General features: G+C 39.2%; 1 protein-coding gene and 1 pseudogene across 1 annotated transcript in view; both read left to right on the forward strand.

Moving 5' to 3' along the window:
- Positions 1-19,609, forward strand: part of SMYD3 (SET and MYND domain containing 3) — a 645,009-nt gene that overhangs the window by 56,381 nt on the left and 569,019 nt on the right. The window lies entirely within an intron of this gene.
- On the forward strand, positions 9,980-10,194 carry LOC115505769 (annotated as a pseudogene).

The raw sequence follows: 19,609 nt of genomic DNA on the forward strand, positions 1-19,609 counted from the left end.
CTGTGTGCTAGGTGTTAGTAATCTCAAGTCACTAGTTTTAGACTAGATCTCTTCTGTCATCCTGCTCTGAAGTTTAGTGTTTCTCATGGCTCTGTTTTACCTTCTGGGTCATATGAATGCTTTGTGTGCATGTGTACGTGTTTGATCATTGCTTGCAGAAGTGGCAATTCAGCACACTTTGCAGCATCCATTCCTAGTACTGGGTTAGGTTGTGGGATGGTTACAAAGATGAATGTAGTGTATCCAGAGTGGTTTTACCCTTTGAAGGTTGTGAGCCTGTTCCAGCAAAGTGCATCAGGTCACGCACAGATGAGCTGAATTCATGATGTTAGTTCAAAATTAGTCTTTAGTTTTTTCCATACCCAGTTTCCATGCCCTGTTTGTCACATTTACCTGTGTCCTTCTTATCTGGGATGAAGACCTGCTTTGACCTTTCTTCACTTTTCGGTTCACTATTTGTATTCTCCATGTGGGCTCCAGCCTTTATTTCAATATCAGTCCTTGTAGTCTGATCCAGGGGCCGCTAATAGCTATGAACTGCCCTCGAGGGAGTCTTCGTGCATCTTGGGCCGCTCTTGGACTGAAGTCAGAAAAATCAGAGAGCTGGACCAGAAATTATGGTTCTTATCTACAGGAAACACAGACTGATGGAGGAGGTAAAAACACAAATATTTTTAGTACAACATTATAAACATCGTAATTCAAGTTTGAACCAAGTGCTATAGGATTGTTTATGCCAGTGCCTGTCACATAGTAGGGCCTCCAGAAAAACTTTTGGAAAGAGAAAGTAAATGCATGGGAGTGTTCCTCTGCTGTAGCCTCATCGAAGAGGTTATCGTATGCCTTTAATAATAATTGAGCAGACTTTGTAAAATTTGGGTGTGTGTGGGTAATGGACTGTGCATTTTTACTGTAAGAAGAGCTTATGTACAGGAACCAGTTGTGGCCTGATGGAGAGCACTTGAGTATGAATTGGTTATGGTATTGGTTATAGTAAGAGAATAGCTGAAGGGGCTGGTCAGAACTAGGTTGAGAAAGGCCTTCTGGACCATGGTAGGGTATTTGGACATCATTCTCTGAGAGCCACATGAGAATTTCCCATGAAGGAGTAATGGGAGGAGACTGGTTTTTACAGGTCTCTCTGTGGTCAGTCTCAGCCTGGGGTGGCAAGAAATTGGCCATATGGACATGAATTAAGATGCTCTTTTAAAAGTCTAGGCAGAGGTGATGGAGGTGCCTACAGGCTGTGGCAGTGAGGGTGAAAAGAGCTTAAATTTGGGGAGGTAGACATTTTAGGGCTGTTTGGCTTCAGTGCAGGGTCAGATTTCATCAGTCAGGTCCACTCCACGTACACGGTAGAGGCTAATGAAGCTAGGTCTTAGGTACACCATGCCCTTCCTCTGTGTCCTTCATGACTCTGATCCTGTGTCTGTCTGGTTCATCATTCCTTAGCTGTGTCTCCAGTTTTCCAGTCTTGTAGTTACTTCTTAAACCTGACTATAGAAATTTGGCTTTTGGTTATCACTCACCCTCATACCAGTCATATGTGGATGCTTTGAGGGCTAAGATGAGACAAACAGAAAACAACTACCCAGTCTTACAGGGGAGATAGGCATACACATAGTTACTATAAATCGTATTCAATGCTTTCATGAAGGTATGGACACAGTACTGTGGAAGCAAAGAGGAAGGACTGCCTGATGCTCCTGTGGTCAGTTAAGAGACAGGGAGGGTAAAAGCTCTAGTTTAGTGCTGGTGGATGAGTATGTCAGCTAGGAGAGAGTTTGAGGTGCCTATGGGATATTCAGGTGAAGATTATCAGGAGAGGGTTGGCGTGATGGATGTATGTGAAGGAGCAATAGGCCTGGACCTTGACCGCTCATCAGAGAAACTAACCAACAACAAAACCAGGCCCTGTCACTACACATGGAGACTCTGATTTAATTAACCTGGGATAGGGACCCAGCTTGGTATGTTCTAAATGACTGAGGTGATGCTAATATGCAGCTAGAGGGGACAGTCATTTTAATTCAGGGAGAGGTTTTCTTGGAGATAGTTGAGTATAGCTGATAGCTGAAGCCTTATGTATAGATCAGTTTGGGAACAGGGAGAATTAGAAGAAAAAAGAACCAGACAAAAACCCTAATTAGGGAACGCCAGCATTGTGGTTGGAGGCAAGGATGTGCCAGCCGAGGGGAACCTGCAAACACAGTCCCTAAATCTTAATTGCACCCTGTTTTAATTTATGTTATTAATGTATATTTTGTGTAATCTTCTTATGATCCAGAGTGATTTTGTATTGGGATACCTTTAATGCCTGGTTCACGTATATATTTTGATTGACAGGCTGATGAAACTGATAAACATTAATCCTTTTGTCACTGATGTGGAAAATCATGACCTTTAATTCTCATCCACAGCAAATATCTGTATCTGCCTCCAAGTTTATTTAGAAGAAGAATGCATGAAAGTAACAATTTCCAAGAATCCATTTTATTTTCTGAATTCAAAGTCACCTGTCATTTTTGCCATAAATTCTTTGAGGCATGAAATAGCCTGCCAGTTGTCTATTGCTCTCAAAGTTAATGAATGGTTATCAATTTATCATGGGTAATAACCTAGCTGCAAATTGTAAAGAAGGCATTCTGTCACTTCCTAGCATTTTTGCCTCAAGGCTGTATCTGCCTTTTCTGCAGGATTGGGAGGTTCCGTCTCCCTAAAGCTTTTAACAGAGCACATTTCTTACTTGGAAACCTCTTTACACTTACTAATAGTGCAGTGAAATATTAGCTGGTATATCTTGCTTTGTGTAATAGATTTTGTGTAAATAAAATTTCATGTACATGTAGGATGCCATAATTTTACATTGAACCAATACAGCATTTTAGGTTTAGAGATATTTAATTTTTATTTCCAATTCATTATTCTGCTCAGTTCTTACAAGTAAAATGTAGTGATTTTCCAGCTCTCTAGCTTCTTGGTTAGGTAGTTAATGATTGGAAAAATGGGACTGTTTCAAGGAACCTTACTTTTTAAAGGTAATTCCCCACCTCCCAAAAAAGAGAACTCTGTAACATGAGCTTTTTCAGATCAAGTACTTGGACTTGGCTGTATCCTTATTTAAAGACAGCAACACAACAAACCGGGTCCATATCTTAGGCAACTTCACATTTCAGGCACTGAGCATAATATAATTCAGTGCATATTTGTTGAATTGAATTAATGTGAACTGTCACTGTACTTCCTCATTTGTAAGTTTGTGGTGTTGTAAAGTGTCCCATACTTAGGGAGGACAGTGATTTAACCCCGTATGTGGGTTTTATCCTCACAACATAAACAGACACACAGCTAACTGTTTCTTTTCATTTACAGACTTAAGAATTTCAGTACCAGTTCTTTCATTGTTAAAGAGCTGCCCTCAGAACAACTGGTCCTGTTGTTTTATGTAAGAATTTTTTGTGTGTTTTTATCTGTTTCATTTTGGCTTCTTCAAAGGAGCCGTGCACAGTGACTTGTGTACAGAAGTGTTTAGATTACTTAGTGACTGCTTTAATGAAGCAGGAGAATAAATATTACTGAGATTTCTTTGAGGTTTTGGTGTGTTTTCAGTAATCTCTGATCAGTTATTACCATTGCTATAGGTTATTTACTTCTATATTCTTAAAAAGCTCCAAATCCTCTCGGCTTCTAAAAGTTGGAGGAAATAAAATTCTGCTCTGATTGACTGCTTTTTGTATTCTCATTCCTAAAACATATATGGGAAAGCAGAGAGAAGTTCTTCTATTATTAGTTAGCCTTATTTTATTTCATGCATTGCTTTGTGTTCTCTTTGTGTGTTTATTCTATGTCCCCAACCATATAATCAGTATTTTCCTTGATGGAACCATATCTTAGGTTTCATTATAAGTGGTGCAGAGAGTTGTGCTCATAGTAGGAACTGTGCAAATTGTTGACTGGTTGCTTGGCTGACTGAGAAGTTATGGGGCTCACCTTGACACTGAAGGCATTTAACCCTATCAAAATGCACAACAGCTTTTTATGGATGCATATCTGTCCTATAAAAATATTTCCTAGAGAGAATTGCAGTTTCCCTTCTCAACTCATTTCATAGCTGAATGAGCCTTACTTTTCAGGGAGCATATTTCTGTATTTCTTCAGGATTTCTCTTTCTGCAGTGTGAACAATTTTCTCACACATGGACCTAATGTGAGTCAGCTGGGCGGAAGCAGCTGTCTTCATCTGGGCATTAGCTGCTCAACTTTAGTCAAGGTCCTTAACTAGAATAGGAGCCAATGAGAAGATCCACGTGTACCTTTTAGATTTTCCCCTTCTGTCCCTTTGTTTGGAAAGTTGGTGTTTTTCAGGTAGTAAACATGTTCACTGTTGTGTGAGCAAAGTTGAGGCTTACTAATAATTTGCCGAAAAGCTCCTCTGTATCCTGTCCATGCTCTTGGGCTGGTGACACAAGACATTACAGTTGTTGAGGGCTGGCCTTAAATTGGGTATAAACAGATTACTTACCTGATCCAGGTAGGTGGGGGAAGGGAAGGGTGGGTCTTTTAAGCTTGGTACTTTTGAGTACCTTCTTTTAAGCTACTCTTGTAGCTTAGGTGCTTGAGGAGCCCTTGGCGTCTTTTGAATACCTCACTTCCTATTCATTTGGAGGTGGTACTCACTGATAAACTAGCAGACATGAAAGTTTTATTCAAATAGGAGCTGTATAGGGGCGCCTGGGTGGCGCAGTCGGTTAAGCGTCCGACTTCAGCCAGGTCACGCTCACTGATAAACTAGCAGACATGTAAAGTTTTATTCAAATAGGAGCTGTATAGGGGCGCCTGGGTGGCGCAGTCGGTTAAGCGTCCAACTTCAGCCAGGTCACGATCTCGCGTTCCGTGAGTTCGAGCCCCGCGTCAGGCTCTGGGCTGATGGCTCAGAGCCTGGAGCCTGTTTCTGATTCTGTGTCTCCCTCTCTCTCTGCCCCTCGCCCGTTCATGCTCTGTCTCTCTCTGTCCCAAAAATAAATAAACGTTGAAAAAAAATTAAAAAAAACAAATAGGAGCTGTATATTTCTTTTTAATTCCAGTTAGGTTTTTTTTTTCTTATCACTAGTATAAAGGGCACCTTTATTATAAATATATTTTCTAAGTTTTTGTTGTTAACATATCAAAATACTATTGCTTATTTATTTGATGTTTTGTAATCAACCACTCTAGTAAATACTCATTTCTAACAGCATTTTGGTTTCTTCCCCCTTGGGTTTTCTAGCTACAGTCATAACATCTGAATGTATGGGTACTTTTTTCTTCTTTCCAGTATAGAGATTTATATAGTGTGGTGGTGACGAGCTTGGGCTCTCGAACCACTCCCTGGCTGGGTTTTTGTGGCACCTTCAATAACTCCCTAGTGTGTGACTTTAGGCCAGTTACTTCCCTATGTCCTTCCATCTCCCCATCTGAAAAATGGGATAATAATAGTATACTTTATAGAATTGTTATGAAGATTATATGAATTAAAGTAATATTTATAAAGTGCTTAAAACAGTGTCTGGCACATAGTAAGCACCATAAAAACGGTTGATGAATTAAAAAAAGCGTATCTTTTTTCCCTTGCATTGGCTAATACTTCTAGATCAAAGTTAAAAAATGATGGTGAGGGCTCCTGGGTGGTTCAGTGGGTTAAGCGTCTGACTCTTGATTTTGGCTCAGGTCATGATGTCATCGTTTATGAGTTCAAGCCCCATATCAGGCTCTGTGCTGACAGTATGGAGCCTGGTTGGGATTCTTTCTCTCTCTGCCCCTCCCTGACTTCTATGCCCGTGCACATGCATGCTCTCTCTCTCTCTCTCTCTCTCTCTCTCTCTCTCTCTCTCTCTCAAAATAAACTTAAAAAAAAAATGATGGTGAGCTTGCTTCATTCCTTCTGATGCTTCGTTATTTTAATGTTTCAGTCATGTTTCCAGTGGAACATTAGAGAGTTTTGGACCGATATAAAATTTTGCGTTTTTTAGTTATATTAAATAGTCATCTATTGCTACTTTGCTAAGTGTTAAAAATCAGGAATGATTTAAAAATTTTGTCTTGGGGCGCCTGCGTGGCTCAGTCAGTTAAGCGTCCGACTTCAACTCAGGTCACGATCTTGCGGTCCGTGAGTTCGAGCCCGTGTTAGGCTCTGGGCTGATGGCTCAGAGCCTGGAGCCTGCTTCCAATTCTGTGTCTTCCTCTCTCTCTGCCCCTCCCCTGTTCATGCTCTGTCTCTCTCTGTCTCAAAAATTAATAAACGTTAAAAAAAAATTCTTAGGCTTTTTGGCATACACTGAGATGATCATTAACTTTTCTTTTTTCTATTTATATGGTTCTTTATATGAGTAAATTTCCTACTATTCAACTCTTCTTGCATCAGTGGAATGGATACATTGTGCTCATAGCTTATCTTTCACTTAGAGCACTTCTGTGCTCTTTTGGTGTTACTTTTAAAGTTTTTGCATTAATATTTGTAAGTGAGATTTGACAGTAATTTGTCATCTGTTCTTTGGCAGGTTTTGGTGTCTGTGTGATGCTGTAGTATTTGACAGTTTTCTTTCTTTTTCTATACACTAGGAAAGTTTACATTGTATTATTTCTTTTTTTTTAAATTAAAAGAGTATTAAATTAGGAAGGGAGTGAGAGATTTAGTCTAGCTGTCTTAATGTTATAGATGAGGAAACAGTGGCTTGTTTATAGCTACTTGATGGTAGCTACCTGGGTGTTAGCAGTTGGGGTTGTGCAATGGGGGTGAAGAAGTAACATTTATTAAGCATAGACTTAGGCATTTGAAAACAATATCATACTTTTGATGTATGCGTTAAATGTAGGTTTGCTCATTTGAAATCTATAGTCAAGAGTATAAAATCTTATTGATTTTTAAAAAAATGGACTTTTTCCCCCAATGAACAGTTTTAGATTCATAGCAAAATTGAGTGGAAAGCACAGAGAGTTCCCATATGTCCCTACCCCTGCACCTGTACAGCCTCACCCATTGTCAACATCCCCCCACTGGGTTCGCTCATGGAGTTGGTTGTACATTCTGTGGGTCTGAACGAATGTATGATTGCATGTGTCCATCAGCAGAGTAGCACACAATTGTTTCACTGCCCTAAAAATCCTGTGCCCTGCCTATTCATCCCTCCTTTTCCCTTGACCCCTGGAAACCACTGATATATATTTAAGAATTTTTTTTTAACATTTATTTATTTTGAGAGAGAGAGAGAGACAGAGCATGAGTGGGGAAGGGGCATAGAGGGAGACAGAATCCAAAGCAGGCTCCAGGCTCTGAGCTGTCAGCACCGAGCCCTACACAGGGCTTGAACCCACAAACTGTGAGATCATGACTTGAGCTGAAGTCCGAGGCTTAACCGACTGAGCCATCCAGGTGTTCCAGAACCACTGATACTTTTATTATGTCCACAATTTTGCCTTTTCCAGAATGTTACACAGTTGGAATCATATAATGTGTAGCCTCTTCAGATTGGCTTCTTTTAGTTAGTAATATGATTTGAGTTTTCTCTGTGCCTTTTCAATGGATAGCTCAGTATTTTTTTTAATTGCTACATTATATTCCATTCTCTCAATAAAATTCTAATGGTTTTAGATGGCTGAATGTCTTTCCTGAAGATCATAGCTCAGTCTCCTCTTAATCCCAGAGTCTAGTCAGTCAGTGAACAAATATTTATTGGAATCCAACAAAGTGCTTTGTCATTCTCCTAGGCTGTGGTGATACAGCAGTGATCAAGACAGACATGAGCTAAGCCTGTCCTCATGGAACCTGGGATACTTTCTAGAATCCAACAGGTGCCTGGTCGAAATGTATTTTTGCTCATGGCCCATCAACTCATTTAGAGTCTTTGTCTTGTTTTCAAATATGGTAATACACATCTACTTCCACTAGGTGGTGGTAGAGTCATGTACCCAGATTAATTTGCGCTGTAATTAAATCACTAATTGTTTGCTTGTAAATACAGTTCTCTTTATAGTAAGTAAAATTTAAATCTGTTTATATTAATTCACTTGAATGTAATCACTAATTAAAATAAGAACTTTTAACACATCTTTCAGAATGAATCCCAATAAGTAAAATTTCTCAAATTTTTAAGTTTGTCTTTGTGTAATAATGAAAATGTATTGAGATTTGGCTACATGGCAGGCATTGTGCTAGTATTGGGGATTTGGAGTTGAGTATGATCCCCTTTTTGTCTTTGGTATGTTACAATTTGATGAGGGAAAAGAGATCCAATACATGCAGTGAAATGTCTGTGTCTTAAGTGAGCCATTAGATGAGACCTGACAGGTGCTGCACCTGTGTAACCCAAATCCACCTCGAGTTACAGATCATTACCATTTTGGGGTGGCTATTTTAAGGGCCCTGTGCAGACTGAGTAAGCAGAGGAAGCCAGGTGCGAGATAAATGGCGATGATCAAACCAAGCATTTACTGAGAGAGTAACCCGGTTTATTTATCAGTTCAGATTCAGTCCTTGTGAATCCTGGATGTACTTTGGTTTTGTCCCTGAGATTTTACATGAAGTGGTTCTGGTGGTTTTCTTTCACTTGTAGGCAAAACAGTATATCCATGCTAGACTGCCCATCCTTTACTTTCTAAGATGGGGGACTTGGTCCTATACTCCAAGTAACTTAATTTAAAAAACAAGCAAAACGAAAAAAACTTTGCAAACCTAATGGCAGAAGGTTATTGAATCACAGGATTAAATGTTTCAATGGTGAAAAATCATAGCCTACTCAAAACAGCTGACTTCACTGAACCCTTACTCTGTGCTGGGCACTGTCATCATCTCTTTTCTAGGGCAGCCCTAAATAGTAGGTGGTCAGTGTTCCTTGCGCTGGGAACATCAGTGAGCAAACTCATGTTGAAAGAGATTATAGAATTTGCGTAACATTATAGCTAAAGGAGTCAACTTTTGAAACCCAGGTCTTTCTGGTTCTAAAGCAAGACCTCCCCTAGCCCCTCCCCCTTAACCCCCCAACTATACTGTTCTGTCTTGGAAGGAATATTTAAGTTACAGAATAAAAATGCTACAGGGGCGCCTGGGTGGCTCAGTCGGTTGAACATCTGACTTTGGCTCAGGTCATGATCTCACAGTTTGTGGGTTCGAGCCCCACATCAGGCTCTGTGCTGACCGCTTGCTCAGAGCCTGAAGCCTGTTTCAGATTCTGTGTCTCCTTCTCTCTCTGCCCCTCCCCCGCTCACGCTTTGTCTCACTCTGTTTCTCAAAAATAAATAAATGTAAAAAAAATTTTTTTAAATGCCACAAAAATAAAATGAGGATTTTAAGTTATTTTTTTCCTAGTTGTGGAAGAAAATGAACACCATCCAAATGAGAACAACGAATGGCTATTTATTCAGAACTTGGTAGAGTAAGGGGGTCTGCCATCATCACTTTCAGTTGGCAGAGATTCGAAGGCAAGCAGTGGAGTGGGGAAGCTTCATAGTGGAAAAAAAGGGCGGTTCAGGTATGCTCTGATTAGGGCTGTTTGTGTGAGGAAGCTGGAGGCAGGCTAATTAGAAGCAGGACAAATGAAGGAAGCTGTCCGTTATTAATTAATCCTGGTCATTTGGGGCCGATTGTTCCGGAAGTTATAGATCGGCTTCCTGAACTGGTTGTGAGAGATTGTACTCTGGCTTCCTGTACTGGTTACTGTTGATAATGGGTTGGCTTCCTGGGCTGGTTGCTGCAAGTTGTGGGTCATAATTCTATTTTTATAGATGGTCTGGCCATCATCCAATTTTGTATGTGTTGGGGATGGGTATTTCTTGCTATAGGATTGATTACATAATATATATTCAAATGTATTTTCATAGGATAATGACAGTTTGACTTCTGGAAAGGGAAGAGTAGAGGAAGAAGAGGGAATAGTTTCTTGCACATCTGTTGTATCCCTGTCTCCATGAATTGGTTCTCATGGTGTGCTCTCAGGGGCAGTAACCTTATCACTTCTCGGCCTTTTGGCTAAGATCAAGTGTAGGAGCAGCAACCTCAACATCATGTGGAATTTGTTACTGGTGCAGACAGTCAGCCCTCATCCCAGACCCATGGAATCAGAAACCCCGAGTGGGACCCAGCAGTTGGTTTTTTCACAAGCCCTGCAGGTGGCTGTGACCCATGCTAAAGTAGAGAACCACTGCTTTATACTGAGGATTCCTAATAACCACAGGCAGGTTAGACTATAGTCCTGTTTCATAGTTAAGAAAATGAGATTGGCACCTTGCTCTGGGAAGTAGGGAAATGGTAGAGGCAGGAGTGGAATCCAGGCCAGCGGGACCGGAAAAACCATGCTCAGTCAAGCTTCATGCAACAAAATACTGCATCAGTTTCCTAGAGCTGCCTTAATAAATTAACACAGATTTGGTGGCTTACAAGAGAAATTCATTCTCTCAGAGTTCTGAAGATCAGGAATCTGAAACCAAGCTGTTGGCAGGGCCTTCTCTGAAGGCTGTAGGGAGAATCCTTGAGTCTTCTGAACTTCTGGTGGCTCCCAGCTCCGTGGCGTTTTTCGGCTTGCAATTCCAAGACTCCAAGCTCTTCCTCTGCTGCCACATGCTTTCTTCCTGTGTGTCTGTGTCTCTGCATGTCTTCTCTGTGTGTTATTTTCTTATAAGGACATCAATCATTGAATTTAGGATCCACCCAATATAGTATGACCTCATCTTAACTAATGAGATCTGCAAAGACCCTGTTTCCAAATAAGGTCACATTCACAAGTTCCTGGGTTTAGGTAGGATATGTTAGTATCTTTTTGAGGGCCACCATTCAACCCACTCAAGAACCATGCTCAGTCCCCTGCTTGAAAAATTATTACTTTGTGGTAAAAATACAAAACAGACCAATCTTGTTTACACGTCAAGTATATGAAAATGTTAGGGTCCATTCTTTACTGATCTTACTTCCCACAAGTAGCCCCAGCTTACTGGACTCCAGCCACACTATCTTTTTACGGTTTTTGAAATGCCCAAAGTAGGGTTTTTGTCCTGTTTCCATTGCCTGGGTTTCTCACCCTCCAGATGATACAGGCTATTCCCTCAAATTCATTTGGGTCTCTCCCCAGTGTCATCTTATCAGAAGGGTACTCTCTAAAATATGTATACTCTGTATCATTCTTCATCACTCTGCTGCTGTATTTTTCTTCTACGCACTTACCGCCATCTGATATATTACCTAATTATTTCTCTGGCTGTTGTTTGTCTCCAGAAACTATAATGTTAAGTCCATGATAGTAGAGATTCTGTTGTTTATTAATATACCCCCAGCACCTAAAAAGTCTCTGGCACATGGTAAATATTTAGCAGATAATTTTGAATTAATTTAAATGAATGAGTGGTGATTTTCTTTAGTAGAGAAATAACCTTTGAAAAAGGAGATGACTTTTTAAATCACATTGTATTAAAACCCAGCAGCTTAAAGAAGTTCCTAGTTGTCAAATTTGGGACAGTTTGAATATTTGACTGTAGCTTTTGGAATAAGTAAAAGTATTTGATCTATAGTGGTACTCAAAAAGAGTAGTGGATTGGGAGGAGGAGGGAGGGGAGAGAGAAACAAGAAGGAAACCTCTACCTTGCAGAAGAATGCCTTCTCATGAGTATAGATGAATGATAGAAAATCACCACTTTGAGATATTCTTGCAAAAATATTTCACTTGAATCTAATCAATCCTGTGCTGAACTTCAAGGATTTAGGAAACACAGGGGATAGAGAAGGTAAATGACCTCAAGAGGAAAAAAGTCACATAAGTTCAAAATGCATGACATTTAATAAGACCGTTTTCTGGAACGTTTGAAAAAGTCATTGTCATAAAAAAACTGTGTGTGTGTGTGCGTGAGAGAGAGAGAGAGAGAGAGAGAGAGAGAGAGTGAGAGAGAGAGAGAGAGAGTTTCTGGACTAAAGGAAACTGTAGAGACATAATTACCACTTGTGATGTATGAGTTTAGATTGGATCCAGGTTGAAGGGGGATGTGATAACAAACATTCTGTCACCGATTGGAGACATTTGAACACAGATTGCATAGTAAATAATATGTAATTACTATTTATTTTCTTGGGTGGGATAATAACATGTGATCGTATTAGAGATGCTATTCTTACAAATCCCATGCTGAAGGTTTTGGGCGTGGTTATCAGGATTTCTGCAGTTTTCAAATGGGTGAGCAAAAGAACATACACGTGTGTATGTTGGGGCGATGGAGCAGATGTGGCAAATTGTTAACAGATGTTGAATCTGGGGGAGGACATATTAGTGATCATTGTATTTTTTTCCCTTCAACTTTTTTATCTGAAGAAAGTGGGAGGAAAATAAGGAAAAAGGTTTTCTTAGAAGGCTGCATGTCAAAGAAGAGTGCTGAGCAATCCAAGTGGTGATTATGTGGCAGCTAATCCTCAGAGGAGGTGAGACTGCCTTGGACTGGGGAAGAGTGTTGACTGAGGAATTGACTGAGCATGAAGCTGGTCTGTCCACCGTGATTTATGATGTGTGCGTGTCCTTCTAGCTTACACATGGGGGTATTTCTGTAGACTATAAGCTTGAAAAAGAAATACTGGAAAGACCATCATCCTTGTATCGAGAGAATCAATCTTAAAGGACAGGTGAAACCACTTCAGGTTTGTGGCTGTGACTCAGTCTCTCTCCCTGTTTCTCTCTCTCTCAGATATTTGTGAAAGAAACTACAGGGGTTATGTTTGTTTGCAAATATCAAATATTTTTTGTTTTGTTTTCTTTTTTTTTTTTTTTTAACCTCGTCATAAGTCTGATATTTTCCTCTGGCTTTTATAGCCAGTCGTCAGTTTCTCTGTTTTGAAGCAATCACTTATGGTGTTGATTTTACAAGTGTTCTTTTCTCCTACTGCATTTTGTTATTCAACATTAAGGAAGTTAATAGGACCAAAAAAGTCTGGTGCACACTGTAATTCACTTATTTAATCACCTATCCGATTTCTCAGATAAAGGCAAAACATCACAGATTACCTTACAGTTAATTCTAGTTTCCAGAGGAAATGATGTGATGATTATAATGCTTTTAACACTTCAATGAAATTTTTATTTGTAGGATTTGGTATTACTTCTTGAAAACTATCTGGCTTAAGCTCTAGAACTTGCTCTGAGTTATGGTATCGTAACATTAGGATGCCATTTCTAAATTACTCTTACTGCAGTAATAGGAAATTCCTTTTAATAATGCAGTGTCATCAGTGTCATTACATGCCTCAACTTTTCAGAAAAGTCTGTAAAATTTGTCCCCGTATGGTACCGGTCTAAATCATAGATACATTTTAATTGAAAATTTAGAAACGAAGCCTTTCATAGAGATCCCTTTGTAGACTCAAAGAACCAGCGAGAATGGGTTTAGAAAAGCAGTACCTGTTAGATCGTATCTCTAATGTGAAAATTACATTTACGACGATTAGCACATTTTCTCTCCCAAATCACAGTTTATTGGATAATATATCTTTTTTTACTTTTGATGTTCTTTGGAGGATTATGTTCATTTATATAGTAAATTGTTGCACCTTGTTAGAGAAATATAATTATTTCCAGAGTTGCCTCTAGGACCCAGGTGTAACACATTATCTTATGGGTGTAGCATTGTGATGTCTCGATTCTCTGCCTATTTGCTGTTTCTCCATGTAGTGATACTGTGTAGTACTCCACGTAGTGTCACAGTTTGTTCAGTAGTAAAATAAGCCATGATTTTGGGTTGCCGAATCTTCTTCACCATTTAATTATTTGTTCTTTGTTTTTAGAGGCAATTGGTATAATTGAGTCTTCTGATTTACCTTAGTAAATGAGGAGGTATAGATGAAAAAACAAACCAGTGGTAGCAAAGTTTGAAATGGAATGGAATTAACTGCTTATAATCTTGAGTGAACTTGATCTGTGGAGAAATTCATTGGTTATATGTTCATGTTATTCAGTCTTAACAGACGTCTAGTAATATCTTTTTTTATGACTTATTAAGGTAATACCTTCATTTCTAGAAATTTTTTGTTGATTTTTTTGGATGTCCTCTCAAAGGCAAAGCTCCAGGCACATTTCAGAAGTGAGAATGTTTGTGATATTAAGTCTGGGTCATTCAGGCAAATTAAGTTCTTATCTGCACTAAGCTCTCCCAGACAAATGACTGGAAGTCCCCTCCGTACTTCCGCAAATTAAATTCCTAATCTCTTGGTTTGCAAAAGACTATGTCTTAACACCTGTAGGCGTTTTCTAACTCAGCTCTCTTAAGTTCATTTTCTTTGTAGTTAACCATGTCATATGCTATTAGACTCTGGGCACCTTAAACAATTTGAAATTCAGATAAAGATTTGTGAGTGGCTTAAAATAGTAGAATCTTCTTAGTGCTATTTATTATCCCTCAGGTGACTAGTAAGAAGGGAAACTTTTTATGTTCTTCCTTAATTGTGGTCTGATTGGGGTTAGATTCATGGAAGGCAGTTGTAGAGACATAGGACAGACTTGTAATTGAAAACAGTATGTTTCCATTTTGTCTGAGTTGACTGTTAACGAGTTTTTTCTTACTCATAGCCCAAACTGCTGGCCATTAGTACTTACTGAGTGTCCACTACATGCTAGGTTTGGTGTTAAGTGCCTCATGTTATCTCATTCAGTCCTCATAACATTTCAGTGAGCCACTAAAATAAGATCACTATGTCACCACTGCCACCATCATCGTCATGACATCATCACCATCACTTGTGTTTTATAGATGAGGAAGCTGAGCCTTAAGGAAATAAAGGGCTTATCACATGTGCCCTTTATTATGTTGAGGTATGATCCTTAGCCTAGTTTGTTGAGAGTTTTTTCAGGAGTGGATATTGAATTTTGTCAAATGATTTATCTACATCTGTTGAAATGATTGTATGAGTCTTGTATTTTTGAAATGGTGAAATGTTGAAAGCTTTTTCTCTAAAATGAGGAACAGGACAAGGAAATCTGATCTCTCCACTCCTAGTCAACGTAGAACCGTAAGTCTTAGAGCAGTCAGACAAGAACAAAAACTGAAGGCATCTGAATCGGAAAGGAAGAAATAAAATTATTTGTAGGTGACATGGTCTTATATATAGAAAGTCCTAAGGACTCCACTGAATAACTGTTAGAATAAGTGAATTCAGTAGAGTTATAGGATATAAAATCTAATGTAATGTACAGCATGGGGACTATAGTTAACAGGACTGTATTGTGTATTTGGAAGTTGCTAGGAGAATAGATCTCAAAGGTTCTCACCCCTGCAAAATACTGTAGCTATGTGAGGTGATGGATGTGTTCACCAACCTTATTGTGGTAATATTAAATAATTACGTTGTGTACCTTAAACTTATACAGTGTTATTTGTCTGTTATAGCTCAATAAAGCTGAAAACAAAGGCGGATAAAGGAATTTATTCAAAGTCACATGGCTCATAAGTGTTAGAGCTGGAATCCAGGCCCTGTGTTTGGTGATTCCAGTCTGAACTCTGCACCCTTATGTTGTACTTACATATTTAAAGCTTTCAGTCTTGTGTCGTAATTCTGCTTCTGTGCTTAGGACATTATGTTGGACAGTTTTCACAGTTTATTTCCTTGGCTTTCAATTTGAGTTCAGCTCTGGAGCTGTTTCTTAGATTAGTCTTTAAACTGGGGTATATGTGTGCCTGGGGTTTCATGGAAACTTTCCAGGGATTTTACATGCAAAAATAGTTTTAATGGTATTTAGATGCTCAATGTATGTATTTACTTTCCTGAAATTGGTTTCCTGAGAGCTCTTGTGGCTGGCTGGTTCTCCTTTCCTACCTTTCCATTCACAAATTGCTTTTCTCCCACTTGACAGAGACGGTCATGCTTCTTACCCAGCATGAATCTTTCAATAGTTGATTGCCTCAGGGAGCAAAATCCTCTGGTTCTCCCAATAAAGGGACCATTTAAGAATTCTTAGCTCCTGAATGAGAATTTATAAATAGTAAAGCAGAGAGAGCTTTGGTCAGAATCATAGATGGGGCAGAGTCTTAATTTATCTTGGTGACAAATTCATGGCAGGATTCCATGCTTTATTTCTTTCTTTTAGAATTGGACTTGATTGGTGTGTGTGTGTGTGTGTGTGTGTGTGTGTGTGTGTGTGTGTAGGGGGTAGGGAAATTTGCAGAGAAGGCAGATTAGTACATTTATTTGAATTGAAAAATGAGGTCAGGCTTTTCTGAATGAAAGTAAGTTTGATTTGGTTTATTGATTTGACAATGAGGACAGACTTAGCAATTAGATTGTTTAGTGGACATATTTCATTAAATGAGTGAAATCTACAGCTCCCAGGGTTGCAACAATAATATGATTAAAATACATATATTCCTTGGTATGTATATAATTATATTTATTATGTATATGTACATATATGTATGCCCATATATATGTATGTGTGTGTGTATATGTATGTAAATAAATACATATATAAATACATATATAGTGAAATATTATTCACCCATAAAAAAGAATGAAATTCTGCCTTTTGAGATAACATGGATCAACCTGGAGGATGTTAAGTGAAATAAGCCAAATACAGAAAGATAAATACTGTATGATATCATTTATATGTGAAATCTAAAAAGGTTAAACTCATAGAACCAGTGAGTTCAATGGTGATTGCCAAGGGCAGGCTAAGGGATAGGGGAAATGGGGAGATGTTGGTCAGAGGGTACAAACTTTTATTTATAAGATGAATAGGTTCTGGGGTTCTAATGAATAGCATTGTAACTTTAGTTTATAGTAGTGTATTGTATACTTGAAATTTGCTGAGGTTGTAGATCTTAAATGTTCTCATCACACACACACACACACACACACACACACACACACCATGTGAAGTGATGGATGTGTCCATATGTCTTTTATGAATAGATGATTTTTGTCAGTTATACCTCAATAAAGCTGGAAAAATAAAACGAAATACATACATACTGTGATGGAAATTACATCCTCATTAAATTTATGATAAAAATTTAAGTTGTCAACCTTAAAAATATCAGAAGAGTACAAGATTCTCTCAGAGGTGCAAAAGCTGAGGACTTGAACCACATGTTGTTAGACAACTGTGTCCTCTCACCTGCCCCCACATTGGCACATGGAGAAATGTCAAATTGGAGGATCAAACTAAAAATTATTAAACAGAGCTTAGCATTTATTATAATCTTATCCCTTGCTGAAACCAGTGGAACTAATTAGCAAGAGGAAATTGAACAAATTTTTTTATGTCAGAATATGTGTAGGTGAACTCCAATGTTGATGCAGGAAGTAAGAGAGTAAAAAACAAAACAACTACAAGGAATACCCAAAATAGAGCTACCACAAGTTTTTCATTTAAGAACATTGTCAATACAGTGGAACTTGAAGTGGAACTTCAAGTCTGGAGTTGGGTACATGGAACGCTTTTTTTTTTTTTTTTTTTTTTTTAAATTTTTTTTTTTTCAACGTTTATTTATTTTTGGGACAGAGAGAGACAGAGCATGAACGGGGGAGGGGCAGAGAGAGAGGGAGACACAGAATCGGAAACAGGCTCCAGGCTCCGAGCCATCAGCCCAGAGCCTGACGCGGGGCTCGAACTCCCGGACCGCGAGATCGTGACCTGGCTGAAGTCGGACGCTTAACCGACTGCGCCACCCAGGCGCCCCAATGGAACGCTTTTTATGAGGAGTTGGTAGGCAAGAATCCTGGGAAGTGCAGTGGGTGGCCTGAAGTTAGGGGGACACACCAGCATGTGCAGAGAGCGGGAAAGCTAACTTTCCTTCCCGGGGCATTAGATTCCTACCTGAGTTTATGTCCTGTGATCATCCACTCATTCCCTTTTTGCCCTGCTCATCTCACAGAAGCTTTGAGAGAGTAGAGCCAGTGTTTGCCTTAATGATTGTGCTTCACCGGTGACCTGTATAGCATGTGTTCGTTTGAAGCCGTAGACGTCTGGCCTAGTTGAATACCCAGTTCAAAGAAAGAAAGAGTTAACTTGACCTCCGACTGTTTTCCATGTCCATATCAGTACATTTCTTTATCTTAATATTGTCTTTCCTTTTCTCATTTTTTTATGTGACGACTTTTACTTATTTTACCTCTTCTCACCAAACCTTTTCAATAGTCTTTTAATGGAAAATTTCCCTTAAGGGTCCATTTCTTTTGTCCCCTGTGCTCTAGTTCTAATGGATTATTACATCACCCCTTCCTTGCCTGATGAAAAGGTACGTCACGATATGACTCAGCAGCACCCCTGTGCTCTCATAGCACTCCTATATGATAGTGCTTGTCACATGACACAGTACGTGGGGGTGTGTGAACTGGATTCCTCAGCCAAGCTGTGAGAACTCTGAAAGCATGTATTACCTGTGGTTCTTCAGTGCTTCCCGTAGAGACTGTCACATGGGAGGAATTATATGCCTGTTGACTGAATGAATGGATATGCAAACATCAAAGACATCCGAGAGAAAGTAGTGAATAAAAGAGACTAGTAATAGTATTAGTGTTTATAGTATGTTCATTATGTGCCGTAATAAGTGCTTTCTGTGTGCTAACTCATGGAATTCTCACAACCGTTCCATGAGTTCTCAAATTCTATTTCATAGATTGAAGATAAGTGAGAGTGGCTTGGAAACTCAGCTTTAACTCATTAAATGGAAAATACAAAGGAAGCCTTTGGAGTCTAGGTGGCATGATAGCATGGGCATTCTGGCAGAAGACTGTGAGCCCTAGACAGGCTCTCTGGGTTCAGATCCTGGCTGTGACTTTCATTAGCTGTGTAACTTATTGGCCAAGTATGCCTTGATTTGCTCATCTGCAAAAAGGGGTTGACAGTAAAATGTAGCGTAGGCAATTGTTGTGGACACTAAATGAGTTAATGTGTGCAACATGCTGAGGTGGTACCGTGCAAAAGTAAACAGCCACTGAATGTTAAGTATTATTTCATCAATGACAATATTATTATTTTTACATAACAATTAAATGTTTTGAATGTCATACTGCTGGCTATCTTCTTTGTTTGCTTTTTCAGACAAGAAGGCTTTAGGGGAGTGTATTTTCTATATGAATGTGAAGTTACTAGACCCTAAGATGTCACTATTGTTAATTTAGGGAAGATGAGAAGCCATTCTTTGTCTCTGTTTCAGTGCTTCTGGTGAGCCGCTAGGATGCTGTCCAATTACTTGCAGATTTTAAAGTTCCAGTGAGATCAGAAAAGGAGTGACCTGGCCAATTCTTGAATAAAGGTCATAAGTAACAAGTAATATCAACTTACTGTTTTAAAATTACCTCCGTTTGCTCGTCAAGGTGGTGCACTGGTGGTACTTTTCACACAGGAATCTGGTGATAGTGAAATGGGATAACCTGGAGCCACTGTGATCATAAATTCTGCAGCTTTGTTACAGACCATGACTTTGCTCTGGCGGTGAAGTGACCTTGAAACAAAGTTATTTTTTTTACTTGAATAAGTTAGTATATGTGAATGAGATCTAAGAAAGGACCACTGTAGAATGAATTTTACTTCTAATAATTACTCTTTAGGGCTCTTTCTCTGGGTATCCTAGTGAGCTCTTCCGAAGTCTTGGGGGAAGAAAAGTTCCTCCTC

This window comes from Lynx canadensis, chromosome F1, assembly GCF_007474595.2.
Source record: "Lynx canadensis isolate LIC74 chromosome F1, mLynCan4.pri.v2, whole genome shotgun sequence".
Classification (NCBI taxonomy): domain Eukaryota; kingdom Metazoa; phylum Chordata; class Mammalia; order Carnivora; family Felidae; genus Lynx; species Lynx canadensis.